The 17893-nt window shown below is 47.8% G+C and overlaps 1 protein-coding gene across 23 annotated transcripts in view; it reads right to left on the reverse strand.

The window, feature by feature from the left end:
* Window positions 1-17893, reverse strand: part of INPP4A (inositol polyphosphate-4-phosphatase type I A) — a 146485-nt gene that overhangs the window by 76334 nt on the left and 52258 nt on the right. Inside the window, exon 1 of one of the 23 annotated variants that reach the window (XM_054678683.2) lies at window positions 17070-17094. The exons of the other annotated variants lie outside the window; for them this stretch is intronic. The gene's annotated coding sequence lies outside the window, so the exon portion shown is untranslated. Of the gene's footprint in view, window positions 1-17069; window positions 17095-17893 lie in introns of those variants that run through there. 23 annotated transcript variants of the gene reach the window in all.

Consider the following 17893-nt stretch of genomic DNA (forward strand, 5'->3'; position numbering starts at 1 on the left):
TTTTTTTTTTTTCCAGCTTTTAGAGAGAGGGTCTTGTTCTGTCTCCCAGGCTGGAGTGCAATGACATCAGGCTTATTGTTGCCTCAAACTCCTAGGCTCAACCCATCCACCCATCTTAGCCTCCTGAGTAGCTGGGACCACACGCGTGTGCCACCACATCTGGATAATTACTAATTTTTTAAAATTAGAGATGGGGTCTCACTATGTTGCCCAGGCTGGTCTCAAACTCCTGACTTCAAGCAATCCTCCCACCTTGACCTCCCAAAGTGGTGGGATTACAGGTGTGAGCCATAACACCTGGCCTCCTTTTGGGTCTTTAATGAAAGCTTCATTATAGACATAATTAACTAAATCACTGGCCATTGATTTACCAGCTCAACCTTCAGCCTCTCTCCCCTCCCCAGAGGTGGGAGGGTGGAAGACTGTAAATTCCAGCCCTCTAATCATGGGATTGGTTACCCTGGCAACCAGCCAAATCCTAAATTTAAGAGCCCCCAGCCACCAGTCACCTCATTAGCATACAAAGATACTCTTACCGCTCCAGAGATTCTAAGAATACCTCAGGAAAAGAGGGAGGTAGACCAAATATATATTTCACAATACCACACCCCCTCTCTAACTCCAGGTGGGGCTCAGAACACCCTGAACACATCCCCTGAGCCTCCCCTACTCCCAATATTCCCTAGGCTAGGCTTGGACCTCACCACTCTGGAGACTCCATGGTGTGAGATGACTTTAATGTAAAGATGATGGGTTCACTGAAGTGGCTCTACTAAAGCTGTTAATCCAACCTAGAAAGAAAATGTGACCCACTCTCTACCACAGTGTTCCAGACCAGCCTCCGTTTCCATGGGTCCCCTAGGGCCAGATGGAAACTCAATCTACCCAGGGATCTACTCAGACCTTGTCTACACCTAACAGGGGTCCTGGGACCCTTGGGGGCTTCAGGGCCACCAATTCTTGAAGCCCAGCAAATAAGAGAACAACGGGCACCTAGGAGGGCTTTCTATGACATGGCACAAACATGGGGATGGGCACAGGGTAAGTAAAATGCAGCCACTGATGACACACACTGAATGGGCCAGAGCCAGAATGGCTGCGGTGACAGGGAGGGGCAGCAGGGACAAGGCAAGGCCAACAGAGAGAACAGGAGCAGTAACTCCAGAATGGCCAAGCCCAAGGTGACCAGCAAACTGGAGGCTCCACTCCAAAGACAAGGCAGCACTGGCCTGTGTGCAGGCTTGCCACAACAGCTCACATTCTGCTCCCAAGCATCCGCTCAGGTCTGTCACCAGCCAAGGTACGTGCTACATACAGCAAAGACCAGGAAGGCCTGCTTCCAAGTATTCCAGAGCAACAGCCAATGGCAGCAGAAACTTCCTCTGGTTTATATTTGGAATGAGTGAGTAAGTGAGTGAGTGAGTGAGTGAATGAATGAATGTCTCTACATAACCAATGAGAAAGTTAAGTGCTATGAATCAACTTTTAATGCAAAGCAAATGATAAAACAGGTATGAGAAGAAGAGCGTGTGACCATGAGATGAGAACACACCAAAACTCATTCTTCCTTAAATATGGCCAACTTGAGGGGGCCGCCCAGGAAGAAGAGGATGTTGAACACTGGAGAAAACTGCCATCTGATGTCAAGTGGGAAGGGGTTGTGGGGTTGGCAGGGGTCATAAAAGCAGAAGGACTGATTCTGGGAGGCGATGCAGGAGGAGTGGGGCCTACGATACAGCAGTTGGGGTCCTTGATTCTAATTTGCCCACTTTGGAGACTACTCCAACCCTGGGTGTCCTTCCCCATCCTACGGTGCAAGGGAATAGTGGAAGCAAGCAGGCCTTCCATTTTTTTTTCTTTCAAACAAAAGCCATCTGCTTAGGAAAGATCTTAACCTTTTAAACGAAGTCAAATATGCTTCTCTAGCATAAAATACAAAAACAAAAAATGCTGCCTCAAAGGCCCAGGTATTAACTAGGATGGAAAGGCCACATGCTGCAGGAACACGGACAAGGTGGAGGGGACCTGGGAGGGGTCTCAGGAAGGCCTTCCTCATGCCTCTCGGGGCTCTGGCTCCAAGCCCACCAGGCCCCCAGCACCCTGGTCCACAAAAGGCTCTTGATATAGTTTGAATGTGTTCTCCAAAGTTCCTGTGTTGAAAACTTAATTGTCATTCTAACAGTAGTGGGAGGCAGGGCATTTAAGAGGTGATTAGGACACGAGGACTCTGTCCTCATGAATGGATTAATGCTGTTTCTGTAGGAGTGAGGGGAGTGGATTCCCGATAAATCGGGAGTTTAGCCCGATTTCCTCTCCGTCTCTCATGCTGGCTTCCACCTTCCACTCTTCCACCATGGGAAGACCCTCACCAGATGCGGGCACCATGCTCCTGGACTTCCCAGCCTCCAGACTGTAAGAAATAAGTTGCTTTTCTTTACAAACTACCCAGGCTGTGGTATGTTGTTGGAGTAGCAGAAAATGGATTAAGACAGGTGTCAACACCTGCCCTTCCGCAGACTAAACCCTTGGATCAACCTGTGAGGCCCAGAGTGGGGCCTCAGGAATCCACCCACTTGCTCAGCTAATCCCACTTCAGATCCCTCCTCCCCCATAGGTGAAAGAGCTGCTGAGCTTCTCTCAGCCTCAGTTTCTGTATAACGGAAATAACACTGGTCTCACCAGGACACACTGAGGAGCAAGCACATATGTGAAGAAACACAGAAAACATCCGCATAGAGCGCAGTACATGGGCTGTCAGCCATGTGAGGTTGTCACCTTGGCATGTGAGGTTCTCACCTTGGCTTTTCCTAACCTCCCCTGAGGCTGGCCCCCACAGCGCTTGTACTGGAGCCATCTGTGAGCCTGGAAGCCCTTTCTCTACAGCTAAGTCTATGTGAGTTTTACCCAACTTTCCTACCTTCTCCAGTTCCTCCAACCGGAACTTTTCACCAAGGTCCATGGTACTTTGCTTGCGCTACAGTTTATAATCACCAAAAATTAGGCCCAAAGGTTGCTATTGAAAAGGAACATGAGAGCACAGGCCTGTTCCTTGAAGCAATATGGCTTGGTGGCATGGGGGAGGGGAGCCCAGGCAACGGCATCAGACCTGGTGAGCCGCTGTGAAGCATGTGACCTTCCACAGGGTCCCATCTCTGTGCATCAGTTTCCTCGCCTGTCAAATGAAGTTACGACTACTGTTGGAAGGAATTCAGAGTCTCCCAATCAGAGGGGTGTGAGTGGACCCTGGACTCCTAGGGAAGTGAGGTGGGTGCTCTGTCCCTCCAGGATAGACATCCATGTTCTGAGGGGGCAGCATCATGGTCCTCTTGTACTGAAGAGGTCTGCTTCCTCCTCCCCTCAGAGCTGGGGCCCAGCCCTCTCCCACCTCCCACCTCCCAGCTCTCTATACCTGCACAGGGCAGGAGAGGGTCACTGTGAGTAAAGCTCTGACTCAAAGGACACTTAACACCCAAGCATGCTGCAAAACATCCATCCAACGCTGCTAGGGCTTAAATACAGGAAAGTAATGTGCTTTAGAAAAATCAAGCACAGGGGCCCAGTAATCCCAGCACTTTGGGAGGCCAAGGCGGGCAGATCACAAGGTCAGGAGATCGAGACCATCTTGGCCAACATGGTGAAACCCCTTTCTACTAAAAATACAAAAAATTAGCTGGGCGTGGTGGCACGTGCCTGTAGTCCCAGCTACTTGGGAGGCTGAGGCAGAAGAATCGCTTTAACCCGGGAGGTGGAGGTTGCAGTGAGCCCAGATCGCACTACTGCACTCCAGCCTGGGCAACAAAGCGAGACTCCATCTCAAAAAAAAAAAAAATTAAATCAAGCACAGGAAGAGAAGTAACATGCTGGCAATGCGTATCCCTTCTCACCTGCAGACACAAATGACCTGACTTAGGGCCCCCGAGCTTGTGCTCACTGAGAGATGTTCATTTATCTCTGGCTTCCCATTTCCCAAGCCCTACTGTCTGCCAGTGATGATGGACAGGCAGCAATGGCGATGAGTTAACTTCATTTACTTAACTGACATGCCTCATTAGTTTAATAAATATGCTTACTACTATAATACAGGGCCTGAACCAGAATACAAATGCACATCCCAGACTCCAATGGAGGGAGTCAGTCACTGTGCTACAGTCTGAATGTGTCCCCCAGAATTCCTATGTTGAAATGTAGCCATCAATGTGATAGTATTAAGAAGCGGGGCCTTTGGGAGGTGATTAGACCCTGAGGGCTCTGGCCTCATTGGTGGGATTAGTGCTGTACAAAAGGGCTGGAGGGAACTAGGTAGGCCCTTTTTGCCCTTCACCTTTTGTCATGTGAGGACATGGCAAGAAGGCCCTCAGCAGACCCTAAATGCCAGCGCCTTCCCAACATCCACAGGTCTAAGAAGTACATTTCTGCTGTTTACCAGTCTCCGTTATTTTGTTATAGCAGCCTGAACTGACTGAGATACCTTGGATAGGGACATGGATATCCCTGTAAACAAGAGGGCAGAGGAGGATGCTCTAGGAGCAGAACAAGCCCAGACCGTTCCAGCCTTCCTCTTTCACCTCACCAGCCCCTCAAGGTTTCCCATCTCAGTAGATGGAGTTCTGTCCTTCCACTTGCTCCAGGCAAGAAATAACATCCTGGCCTCCTCCTCCTCTCACATCCCACATCCAATCCATTGACAACTCTATTAGCTCTATCTTCCCCATAAGTACGACTTCAACTCCCTTAGTACCCCAACTCCCATACCCTGGGAATTTGACCAGCGTCCCTCCCACAGTCCTCACAGTCTGTCTCCAACAGCAATGACGGGGCCTGTGAACCTCCTAGCAGTGTCTTCATCCTGCTCCTGCCCTGGCCTCTTTGCTGTTTAGACTTTTATCTGGTGTGGCCTTTGCATCAGCCACCCTCTCTGGGACTGCCCTTCCTCAGATAACAAGGCAGGCAATTCCCTCACTTCTTTTATGTCCTTCTTGGTTCCCAGCTTCTCCTGGAGGTCTTTGGGACAGCCCAGTTTACAACTGCAGCTCAGCTCCTTGTGGTTCACCCATATACCATGAACATTCAGGGGATTTTCTGTAAGAAGCAGTTTGAAAATAAGTTGCCTGAAAAAAGTGCTTTAAAAGGTTTGTGCTGAGCAAAACAGGTGCTCACAATCTGGGAGATGAGTGAGATGTGTCAATAATCACAAGCGCAATGTCTGGGAGGTGCCAGGAGCAGTCTGGGGTGGGCGGGGATCTGCCGACTGCCTTCCACACCACACACTTCAGCCACTCTTTCTTCAGCACCTCCAATTTCTTGCTTCTGCACCTCATGCTATTTCTTCTCTGTAAACTGGCAATCTCTTTAACACAGCAGTCCCCAACCTTTTTGACACCAGGGACTGGTTTTGTGGAAGACAATTTTGGGGGGCTGGTCAAGGGGAGTGGTTTCGCGACAAAACTGTTCCACCTCAGATCATCAGGCATTAGTTAGATTCTCATAAGGAGCACGCAACCCAGATCCCTCACATACGCAGTTCACAACAGGGTTTGCGCTCCTACGAGAATCTAATGCCACCGCTGATTGACAAGAAGTGGAGCTCAGGCAGTAATGCCTGCCACTCGCCTCCTGCTGTGCAGCCCAGTTCCTAACAGGCCACAGGCCAGTACTGGTCTGCAGCCCGGGGACTGTGGACTCCTGCTTTAACAAACAGTTGAGGGTCTATTATGGAGCAGGCCTTAGGGATACAAAGATGATAAGAGGCTTGGTCCAGAGCTACATCACAAAGTGTAACAAAGATGAATGGTAGACAACCTGAGGGCCACAATGGTGGGGGCCAAGCCTCTTCTGAAGCCTTCCCTTGGGTGAGGGGCTGGCTTGCTACTCTGTCCTTTCCAGGCAGCGGCACCCCTGGGTTCTGCAGCCAGGGATTCTGGGGCTTTTTCTTGAGGTGAATCAACCCAGTGTTCCCACACATGACCCCTCTCACTCCCGCGCACCAGGCCTCATTCGTCATTTGATTACCACATCAATTTCACAATACCACAGACAAAGACAACAGGAACACTGTACATGGCGGTCTGCTTTCAGAGCTGCGTGGTTAGGACTGCAGTCAGCGTGCACCAGGAGCAGCGCGGTTCTCTCTCCTACAACAGGCAAGGACTTTGACAAGTCTCATTTCTTACTCCATTGTCACTTGAAACCACTTGAAGCCCTCACACAATTAACTGAAAGTTTGCCCGTCTGTTGTCCAGGAAGGCCTTCCAGCGTGCCACATAAATTTCTGAATAAGTGTATGAAAGGACCGAGGAAAGCATCCAGTATTTCAATCCCCTCATCAAAGGAGACATGCTGCTCCAAGAGGGCCGGGAACTGAAGAGATAAGGACACGGGCTTCCCCGTGACCTGTGAGTTGGGCTTATCTCTGAGTGTGGGTCCACAATAAGGGGGGTATCATCACTCACTCAGAGTTGTTACTCAAAGGTTCATTCCAGGAGACGCAGCTGGAAGACTGTGGAGCATGAACCCAGTCTGGCTCCTCTATGGTGGAGGCGGGAGTGCAGGAGGCTCTAAACCCCAAAGCAGGCTGGGTGTGCCTTATTCATTGCCAAAGATGGTGATTTCTCTTCCCTTTTCTTCTTCCACCCAAACACAAAGCTGTCAGGCCTGGCCTGGTGCCTGCTCCTGCTTCCCTTGCCCAGAGCTGGCCACCTGGAAGCTGGACCCTGACTTGCCCCAGCCGCTAGAACAGCCTCTAACCCGAGCTCTGCTTCTCTCCTTCTTCCCTTTGAGGAGAGGTGTGGCTGCAGCTGCTCATGGCTTCTCAGGACAGAATGCAAAGTGGGCGGCCCACATCCCAGCCACAGCAATGTCCTTTGCCTTGCCGTACAGTGTTTTGCATTCACCCCATGCCCTCACCACCCACCCCCTTAACCCAGGGGATGCAGTGACCATGCCATCATGGTGAGGACAGTCATGGGAACTCCTGCTAGCCTGGCTAAGACACTATATAGAGCAGCCAGGACGCTGTGCAGGGGGGTGAGCTTAGGCAGAAAGGCGTATTTGTCTCAGGAGTCTGGGCTGAGCTAAACACCTCAGCAGGAACATGGCTGAGCTGGCCCATTGACTCCAAGGCTGGCAGCAAATGTGGCCCTTCCCCTCTGCTTACCCATGTCCATCATCCTCCCACTCTGCAAATGAGCCAGTCCACATGGTGGGAGCGGAGACAGCCCCCAACTTGAAACTCTCCAGCTCCAGCCACCAGAGGCCGCCTGCATGGGTGCTCTCCCAGTTCTCTCCAGCTTGAGCCAGGCCCCCCAGGCTGGGGGTGGGGGTCACGTTGTAGCATGGGGGCTTCAACACTACCCATGAGCTTGGGTGGGAGAAAGCTCCCACAAAGCAGTGGAGCACCACCACCCCTTCAATCCATCACAACTTTCAGTAACCAAATGGAGATTTCCCTACAGCAGGTGTTTCTTAAACTTTAAACAGAATGGTCAAATAACTCTCATGTTAACTAGATGGCTTTACATTGTATCAGACACACAACATAAACACATAATTAGTCATAAACTCTTTTGTTTAGAACATTTAAACAATTAGAAAAAAAGTGATCTATAAATTAACACAAGCAAACCCCAACACAAATGAACTCGGGTTTATATTCCTTTAATGTGAGGGATGGGATGGGCTGTTTTACAGAAAGGATCAGTCACGCATAACCTTGACACTACATCCTCTACCGTCACCCAGCCTGAGGCCAGAAATGGCCAGAATGGCCCCTTCAGGGTCCACCCAGCTATTTGGTCAAAACAGCAGTGGCCAGCGGCCACCATTCCACAAAAAAGTGAGTTGCCAAGCAGGGCAGAGGAGGGGGATGTGGTTACACCTCCCTGGACTGTGAACGAGGATCAAAGCACCCCAGACCGCAGACTCTCCAAAATGTCGTTTTCCTCCTCTGAATGAAATCAAGATTGTTTCAGGAAACAAACGCAGCTTTAGGGCTTGCTGTGTGAAAATGCAGCCCTGAAAATGCTGAGTTCCTTTCCTTGACTCCCCCTCCCTGCCACAGGGGAGTGCCCGCATTGTGGGCCACTCCAGGAGGCAAAGTCCAAATGTGCCCAGGACCCCTTCCTCTTGTGAGGAGCAGCCACCATTCCTCCCCTCGGTCTGTTCACAGCATCGTGTTCTCCCAGGACTTCAACAGTGTCTGCTGCCAATGCAAGCAAGGGATGTAGTTTCTCACAATGTTTCCAATCCACAGAAGAGGGTCAAGAGAGGAGGAGACCAAGAACTTCTCAGGCCAAGGTGCCTTCTGCCTGCTCACCTGCCTCATCTGGTCTCCATGGGAGGAAACACCTTGTCTAGAGGTCTCTGTAGGTAAAAAACCTCAAGGGGGAAGAAATGTAAGTGTGAGCAGCAACAACACAGCTTGCAAATGCTGCCCACGTTTTGACTCGCCTGGTCCTCACACCACGCCGCTGGGCTGGGAGAGACAGCTATTCTAGTTTGATGCCTGGGAGCCAGGCTCACAATGGTAGAGGGGCTCCCTCAAGGTCAGCAGCCGCAGCAGAAGTAGGACCTAAAGGCAGGCCTTACTAGTCCAGTGCTCTTTCCGACATGCAGAAGAGAGTGCAGAGCACATTAATTCGACTACTACCAAATGCTAATAAAAGGCATCATCTTTTTCAGTTGTAGAGTTCCTCATTATGTCCCGCCCTGTCCCCACCCATGTCTTCATAAGCATCTCCTGTGGTTACTCAGTCTCTGACTCCATCTCCAGCTTTTCCCATCAAGCAACACCAAATTCTAGTCAGGAAACAGGGCTTCCTAGAGAAGCAAAAGGCAGAACTTTAGGATGAGAGCAGATTCTTTTTTGTATCATTCATGTTTGATTTTCTTTTCTTAAATTAAGCTGAAATTAAACCCCTCGAAGAAATATTGTTATTGTTTCTGTCAAAAATAGTTAAAAAATAAAGTTTAAAAAACAAAAATTTGTGAACAGGATAAACAGACAAAACCTAGCCAACAATATCAACTAATAGCAAAGTGAAAAAGCAAGAATATTCTGTATTTCTAATGGTGGAGACAGGGATTCTATAAATATTGTACAGAAATAATATATTTCAACAGGAAAGTGGAAGGGGAAATGCACCCTCCTGCTGAATCAGCAAGACACAACTCAAGCCCAGGCGTCTGTGGTGATGGCTGGCTCTGTGAGCAGGGCTCCTCTGCTCTGCTTGTATGACTACTGTGTTTTATTTGTAACTTCCTTCTATTTACTATTACCAACAGGTTTTACTCAATCCTGATTTGGTAAGGGAAGAGTGTGCAAGCTGTTTTGAGAAACAGTCACCGCTGTCTCCAATTCTCTGGTGACATACACCTCACAGTTCAAGAATAAAGCATGTGTCCTCTCTCTCCTACAAAAGCTCCCATGTCCTCTCTTTCAGGTTCAACAAGGAAGCATTGCAGGGAAAGTGAACGAGCTCATCACTCTGGCTGGACACATAAAAAGTCAGGCCCCACATGGGAAACGCAAGCCTCCACCAAGGTCAGCCCACTCATGAGACACAACAGTCCCAAAGGCTTGCCCAGTACTTTTCCCCAAACCTAAAGGCAAAGTGCACCCTTGGAAGAAGAGGTGGGCATCCATGCCACCTCCTAGAGGGGTTGGGCAGATCCCAGCAGGAGGCTGCCTGAACCTTTTCTAAATGGGAAGCTTTGTGTTCTAGTTTATGCCAGGTCTGTGAGCAACCATTAAGCCAACTTTTGGTTTTGTTTACTAGAAAGCAAGTTATTAGCATAGTACTTTAATATTCAGGCAACTTTCAAAAGTCCATGCTAACAGAGCTTTGGGAAAACAAAGAAAAGACAGAGAGCCTAGAGTGAATCTGGTAAGATGGTCTCAGGCTTGCTCAATCACATGATGCAGAATGTCAAGGCCAGCCAAAGCTGTAGACCCCCTTGCCATTGCCAGTCCTGCACCTTCAGCAGGATGGCACGTGGGCCTGAAGAGGCACTGAAGATTAACACCACACACACCATTTCCTTCTACAGCGCCATGTTAAGAGCAGAACTGATAATAAGTTGAAAGTTAATAATAACGTGCTTCAGACAAGTGGAGTCAGGCAGGCTTTGTTTATTTTTCTAAGCACTAGGAAAGCCTGCCTTCTAATTCGCAAGTGTCAAAATTGGCTTCACGAGAAAATAAAAAATTTTCTGAGTAGCAACAAAATTCCATAAAGGGCTATAAATGTGAAGCAACCATCACAGATCAATGAAATGCCGGGAAGACAATGCTATTTTAGAAACCAGGCAGTAAGCCAGGAGACTGGGGATGACCTGCCCAAGGCCTCCAAGTGGCAGCACCAACGTTACAATGCTGTTTCTAGCTTCCTCAACAACAAACTGAAATCAGGGAGAGACATCTTGGTCCTCTAGGTCCCATGGAAACACAAAGTGGTCACACATTCAGCAACTTTACTACATGTAGATCTCTGGCAAAGTGGTGTATAACCTGTTTATTTTAGCTGTGAAAATGGAATCCTGTTTGAAACATTCAGTGTTGGGGTGAACACTTAGCAGAGACACAAAAGGACTTCAGTCTTCCCTATTCTCATTAAAACAAATCAAAAGGGCAGCAAGCAGTCCTGATGTTTATATAGGACCTTCCTGGAGAGAGGGTTCTATGGCTTCAGCTACTCGGCTGTGTTGCTGGTTGTTCAGCGTTCAGTGTTTGATGAGGGAGGACCCCCACTGGCAGTCCTCCATGGGCCTCTTCCACAGTGACCTGACCACAGCTCTTTATTGCGAAGCTGACAGTGGCTGGAATAATGAAACCTCAAAAAGAAATGCAGTTTTTAAAAGAGTGCAATAAGCTGTGCCTCTGAGGCCCGTGCCCTTCCTTGGGCAGTGCTCTGTAGCTACCCACCAGAGCTGTGGTTGAATAAGTTCAACCATGTAGGGACAAGTGCCAACTGGCACGCAGCATCTTCATGCTCAACAGCAACATCTGCCTTCTTCTCATGTGGCACCTCTTCTCAACCACCAGCAAAGATCAGGCTAATAGGGAAGGGACCAGGGCAGAAGACAGGAGCCCTGCCTGCAGGAGAAGGAGTCTCTGTCATCCTGTCAAGCAAGCCTGGTTTGATGACCTGAAATGCCTTCTGATGAGAGTGTCCAAAGGAGTCTGTAATCTGGAACTGTCCATTCATCTGTTCAACAAGTACTGAGCTAGGCACTTACAGTGAACACACAAGTGAATCAGAAGTGATCTCTGCCTGCAAGAATCCAACAGTTTAATGATGGAGTAAAACATTCAGATAACACAACTCCAAGACAAAATGAGATGCATGCCCCATGCTGCTAGGGAGGCAAGGAAGAAGCTTGAAATCTGGCAAAAGATGATCCAGATGAGGTGCGAATTGATCTGACTTCAAAAGGAACAGGCACAGGTGCATCCAGCAACAAGCACTCACTCAGGAAACAGGAAAGTCTTGTGTATCAAGGACAGAGAATGGGGCTGGAGAGCCAGGACGAGGTCAATTCTGGAGATCCTTTAACACCAGACCACAGAGCTGGGTTTTAGCTTGCAGGCAGTGAAGAACTCCCTAGGATCTCAATTGTTCAAACCAATCTCAAAAGTCCTGGTACTCTCTTGGACTCTCCTACTGGGCTTTTGAAGACAAATCTCTTTCTCACTTGGGGCAAACCAGGGAGGAACCTGCCCACAAGAATTGCAATGAGCATCCCTTCTCACCAGCAAAGACAGACCCCTGCTCAGACCTGGCAAAGCTGGGTCAAGATGGCACCCACCACCACACGAACAGGCAACATTCACGACCAACACATAAAGGGCAACTCGTTTGTCCCAGGAGGTCTCCAGGGGTTCTAAAGGTCCATTTGTCATCAGCACAACTAAACCTAGTCCGTCCAAACTCCCTATCTCTGAAGGAAGCACTGATTCTGCAAATATAAAATAAAATCCAACAACTCAAAAACAACAAAAGAAACTAAAACCACTTGGGTAATTCAAGAGGGCAAGCAATTTCAGGTCTATTAATAAAACCCCTAGAGCAGGGCCATCTTTTGCCTTTGAGCTAGGTCTCCTAGGTGACCTCACCCATAAACAATGCAGTAGTGAGACTGCTCACAAAAGTCACAAGAACTATTTTCCCTTTGTTCCAGAAAGATTCCTAATCTGGTTGTGGTGCTGTTTCCATGGAAAATGCTAACGAGTAGGAATATCAATGTGAAAATAAGACAATGTTGAGGTACTTTCACCATTATCTCTTTCTCCAAATTTTACATCTGAGTTATGAGAGGGAGAGAATACATTGAGAACAAAGGCCCTCACAAAGTGTCTCCCTGTCACATATCATATGTAAAATTACCACCACCAAGAGCAGTGACAGTGAAAGCTAATTAAAATCTCTATGTGAGCTTTTACATTTTTTAAAACACTCTTGGTAGCTGGGAAATAAAGAGATCAGGGAAAATGTGACTTTGGAATTCATTTTTTAGAAGTATTCCCATCTCCCACTGGAAGAAACCTATAGAAAAACTAAAAACTGTAAACCAACATGTAGCAGGTACAGCCTCCAAGCCACCTCAAGCCCCCACTTACCACCCAACTTCAGGCCCTGCCTCTGTACATGCAAACCAGGACACTGACAGTAGAGCCACTGTGGGCAGGCCTCTGGCAGAAGGAATGCTCTCTCTCATCTGGAGAACTCAGCCAGCCCAGGAGAACACAGGTATCACCTAATGCCCTCAGGACTATCATCTGGCCCCATAACCAGGGTTCCGTGAGGACTAGACTCTTGGATGGCCAGATGCACACCCACTAGGAAGGTGTGAACAAATTCACATCATTCCAGAACAGTGTACCTGGGAGCAGGTGGGCACTGATGTACGAAGATAACTGAGGTCATAGATACCCACAGGATCAGTCAGAGAAACCTGCACAGGCCAAGACTAACACTAACGCTGCTGAACGCTTCACAGCACTGCTCAGCTCAGCAGTGCAGGGGCCAGACATGTTCTTCAACCACTAGTGAAACGCAGATAAATGTGATGGAAACGCAACTGATGTAGAGTTGGAGCCCCTGGGCTCTTGACCTGGTCCAGGTTTTAATTTAACTATCAAATTCCAGGGAAATCACAAACTAGGCACTTCAGTGCCCCCTGCCAGATGTGGTCCCTTTCTCCAGCCCTCACCTCCCTCCCCCAGTCTATGATTCTGTGCTGGTGGAGTGCCCCAAATGGTATCAATGGTGTTTATTCTGTTTTGTCATTTGCTCCTAAAAACAAGGCCTGCCCCACCATAGGGAAATCATTACTCCCTGCCTCAGTGAGGGCATCAAGGTTCAGAGAATGGGGGGCTGGGGGGTTCTTGACCTCAACATTCTGTGTACAACCAGTAAGGCTGGAAAGGGGCAGGACTTTGACTTCCACTGTCACCTCCCGAAGCTAGCATGGATACTACTACAGTATTTCCTGAACTACTGACACTCAGGAAATCATTGCTTCTACCACGACCTTGTACTGTGGTCCATAGGTTTTTCTTTAAATACATTTTTTTTTTTGAGACAAAGTCTTGTTCTGTTGCCCAGCCTGGAGTGCAGTGGCACAATCCCGACTCACTGCAACCTCCACCTCCCGGGTTCAAGCAATTCTCCTGCCTCAGCAATTCTCCTGCCTCAGCCTCCCGAGCAGCTGGGACTACTGGCACATGCCACCACACCCAGCTAATTTTTGTATTTTTAGTAGAGACAAGGTTTCACCATGTTGGCCAGGCTGGTCTCAAACTCCTGACCTCAAGTGATCCGCCTGCCCCGGCCTCCCAAAAATATCCCAGTGCTGGGATTACAGGCCTGACCCACCGCACCTGGCCTAAATACATTTTTTAACTTAAATTTACTATATGGAATATTTTAAACTAGCTAAGTATTTAAGTATATATAAAACAAATTTAACTCTTCAAATATAAGGCTTGCAGCCATTCCACCAGTGGCAGTAACAAAGATTTTCTGCTTGGCCAAACTAGAGTCAGCTTCCTGAACCTTCTAGGCCCATCTGTGCACTTCTTTGTAAAATCCAGTTTTAGCAAAGAACCCTGCTGAGCCAGTTTAGCAAAAACCTCCCCTCCTCAATATCTGATTAGGTTCCTCTACCACCATTCCCTAGGTGATGTCTGATTGTCCTGGCCAGTTTAGCAAGAATCCTGTTAGGTGGGTTTAGCCAGAATCCACTTTACTCTCAATGTTTCCTCTTAGTAAGTTCCCATCCACTGACCCCCTACCCTGTTCCTAGACTACAAATTCCCACTTGCCCGTGCTGTATTGGGAGTTGAGCCCAATCTCCCCCCACCACTGCAAGCCCTTTGCTGTGGTCCCCATACCTATTGTGATGGTCCTGGATAAAGTCTTCCTTTATTCATATGTTTTCACAAATATCACTGAATGACTTTTCTCTGGAACAGCAGACATGCCCTTTGGGAGACAATGGACCTGGAGCAGGATGCATGGAGGACAGCACGCCATCTCCATCCACAGCTGGATTTTGATTTCCTCCCTATTTTCCCCCCTCAAACAGTGGTGGTGGATCATCAGACACCAACCAGCTGCTGGCTGTTGGAACCTCTGGCTCTCAGCTCACACCCCATGTCATAAAGTGGGGATAATATTCCCACCTTAGAAGTTCGCTGCAATCTCAAGTAAGAAAGCATGCGTGAGGACTTTGTATACCACAAGTTACTAAGTTAAATGACACTAGGCCTTACTAAGGGTCAAATGAGATACATGGGCAAAACTATCTTAAAAAAGGAGGAGTTAGGATTAAATGACACATTCTCTCTGGAGAACAACACGGCCTGAGGTTGTGACCACTGGGAAGGTTTCCCCCAGAATTAGATATGAGTCTGCCACTGACATCTTATATGGCTCCGCCAGACGCACGGACACAAGTACACCCTGCTGGACCCTGGGCTCAGGTTCACTCAAGCTGCAGGCTGGTCAGTTAGCCAGACACTTGCACCCTCCCCTACCATCACTGAAGGCCGTCAATCTAGCCAAGAAACTTACTACTTCTCCATAAAGGAGAATACTGTCCTTTTGTCCTTGAAAGTTACGATAGCCCAATTAAAAGACTTTATGTGTGAAAATAAGAGACATATAGGAACTCTCTGTACTTTCCACTCAATTTGTCTGTGAACTAAAACTGCTCTAAAAAAATTTAAGTTTATTAATTTTTAAAAAGGGACTTTCTGACACTAATTCCAAGGGGATTTTTTAGCTGCCCTGCCCTATGTGGTTTAGAATAAAGGGAGAAAATAAGTAAGCCTCCAAACATATCAGTAGTTAAGCCTTTTAAGGCATAAATTTTGGAGTTCTGCATTCATCAGATTACTTGGAGCAACATTCAGAAAAGCCTTAAAATCTCAAATAAAGTTAAACAAATATAGCATTCTGCAGATCTTAAACAAGGCTAGATGAGAGGATTAAACCATGTAGTGAGGAAAGGTTTCTACAGGGAAGCTGCAAAGCAGTTCTAAAAATACTGTTTGATGATCCACCACCACTGTTTGAGGGGGGGAAATAGGGAGGAAATCAAAATCTGAAGCAAACCTGGCATTTCTGGGATAACTGCTGACATGCGATTCTGTTCCCCTGTATCACCGTGCTCACAACCCGACTCCACAGCAGGCTGACAGATGGCTTCTGTCACCAGGCTGGTCAGCAAACATATATGAAGAAGGGTAGAAAGAAGACAATCTCCAAAACAGTCTTTTTTATTAGTAATCATCATTCATGCTTGTGCTTTTATAATTTTGAGTGGGACTGCTTTCCTAGTTCCTCAGTGGGGCAGAATTGGCAAAAAGAGCATTGAGATTCCACATTAGACATGTGGATTAGTCTGCTCAGGTTGCCATAACAAAATCCCACAGACTAGGGGGCTTAAACAATAGATATTTATTTTCTTACAGTCCTGGAGGCTGGGAAGTCCAAGGTCAAGATGCCAGCTGATTCAGTTCCTGGTGAGGCCACTCTCTTTGGCTTACAGTCACCTTCTAGCCGTGTCCTCACATGGCCTTTTCTCTGTCATCTCTTTCATGAGGTCTCTTCTTATAAGGACACCAGTTCTATGAGATTAGGGTTCTACTTTTATGACCTAATTTAACCTTAATTATCTCTTTACAGATGCCATCTCCAAATACAGTCACATTGGGGGTTAGTACTTCAACATATGAATCTGAAGGAGAGACACAATTCAGTCCTTAACACAGTGCTTTATGGATTGTATCTGCATCTTCCATCTTATCACCACCCAAATCCAGCACCTGAATTGGTGAGTGTTGCCAGTGAGAGGCCAAGAGCCAGAAGAGCCTGCTTCTGCTTGCAGAGGGTGCACAGTTGTAATAGTTCGTTTTCATGCTGCTGATAAAGACATACCCAAGACTGGGTAATTTACAATCAAAAAGAGATTTAATGGACTCAGTTCCATGTGGTTGGGGAGGCCTCACAATCATAGCAGAAGGCAAAAGGCACGTCTTACATCGCAGAAAGCAAGAGAGAATGAGAGCCAAGTGAAATGAGTTTCCCTTCATCAAACCATCAGATCTCGTGAGACTTACTATCATGAGAACAGTATGGGAGAATCCACCCCCCATGATTCAATTATCTCCCACAGGGTCCCCCCAACAACACATGGGAATTATGGGAGTACAATTCAACATGAGATCTGGGTAGGAACACAGAGCCAAACCATATCATTCCACCCCTGGCCCCTATCAAATCTCATGTCCTCACATTTTCAAAACCAATCATGCCTTCCCAACAGTCCCCCAAAGTCTTAACTCATTTCAGCATTAACTCAAAAGTCCACAGTCCAAAGTCTTATCTGAGACAAGGCACATCCCTTCTGCCTATGAGCCTGTAAAATCAAAAGCAAGTTAGTTACTTTCTAGATACAATGGGGGTGCAGGTATTGGGTAAACACAGCCATTCCAAATGGGAGAAACTGGCCAAAATAAAGGGGCTACCGGTCCCAGGCAAGTCTGAAATCCAACGGGGCAGTCAAACCTTAAGGCTCCAAAATGATCTCCTTTGACTCCATGTCTCATATCCAGGTCATGCTGATGCAAGAGGTGGGCTTCCACAGCCTTGGGCAGTTGCGCCCAAGCTTCTGCACAGCAAAGGAGACAATCAACAGAGTGAAAAGACAAAATCAGATAGAAGAAAACATTTGCAAACTACATATTAGACAAGGGGTTAACTTCAGAAACATACAAGGAACTCAAACAACTCAACTGCAGAAAACAAATAATCCAATTTAAAAATGGGCAAAAGATCTGAATAGACATTTCCCAAAAGAAGATGTGCAAATGGCCAGCAGGGTATAGTCCCCCTCCTGGCTCCTTTCATGGGCTGGCGTTGAGTGTCTGTGGCTTTTCCAGGTGTGTACAGTGAAAGCCGTCAGTAGAGCTACTATTCTGGGCTCTGGAGGACAGTGGTCCTCTTCTCACAGCTCCAGTAGGCGGTGCCCCATAGGGACTCTGTGTGGGGGCTCCCACCCCACATTTCCCTTCCGCACTGCCCTAGCAGAAATTCTCCATGAGGGCCCCACCTGTGCAGCAAACTTCTGCCTGGACACCCAGGAGTTTCCATACAGCCTCTGAAATCTAGGCAGTGGTTCCCAAACCCCAATTCTTGACTTCTGTACACTGGCAGGCTCAAAACCATGTGGAAGCTGCCAAGGCTGAGGCTTGCACCCTCTGAAGCCACAGCCTGAGCTCTACCTTGGCCCCTTTCAGCCACAGCTAGAGCGGCTGGGACATAGGGCACCAAGTCCATATCAACAGCGAAGCAGAGAAACCTAACTCCCTCTCTTTCCTCCCCATATCTGA

Source organism: Pan troglodytes, chromosome 12, assembly GCF_028858775.2.
Source record: "Pan troglodytes isolate AG18354 chromosome 12, NHGRI_mPanTro3-v2.0_pri, whole genome shotgun sequence".
In the NCBI taxonomy this organism is placed as follows: domain Eukaryota; kingdom Metazoa; phylum Chordata; class Mammalia; order Primates; family Hominidae; genus Pan; species Pan troglodytes.